Source organism: Arachis duranensis, chromosome 3 (genome assembly GCF_000817695.3).
Source record: "Arachis duranensis cultivar V14167 chromosome 3, aradu.V14167.gnm2.J7QH, whole genome shotgun sequence".
NCBI classification, from domain to species: Eukaryota; Viridiplantae; Streptophyta; class Magnoliopsida; order Fabales; family Fabaceae; genus Arachis; species Arachis duranensis.
Genome location: NC_029774.3, coordinates 118151024 through 118151269, shown reverse-complemented (window position 1 = coordinate 118151269; position 246 = coordinate 118151024).

The window sequence follows — 246 nt, the reverse complement described above, 5'->3', positions numbered from 1 at the left end:
ATTTTAGCTTTTATAATCATATAAAAAATATTTTAATATTATTTATAATAATATTATTTTTTTTGTTGGCAATTTAGTTGTTTTTTTTATTATTTTTTATCTCTATTATTATATAAAAATACTTTAGTATATTTTAAATTTACTAATTGAATGTAATAAAAAAATATTTACATAAAAATAAATTAGATTAAATTTTATTTTTTATGATATTAAAACAAAAATATATTAAAGAAATTATTTATTAAT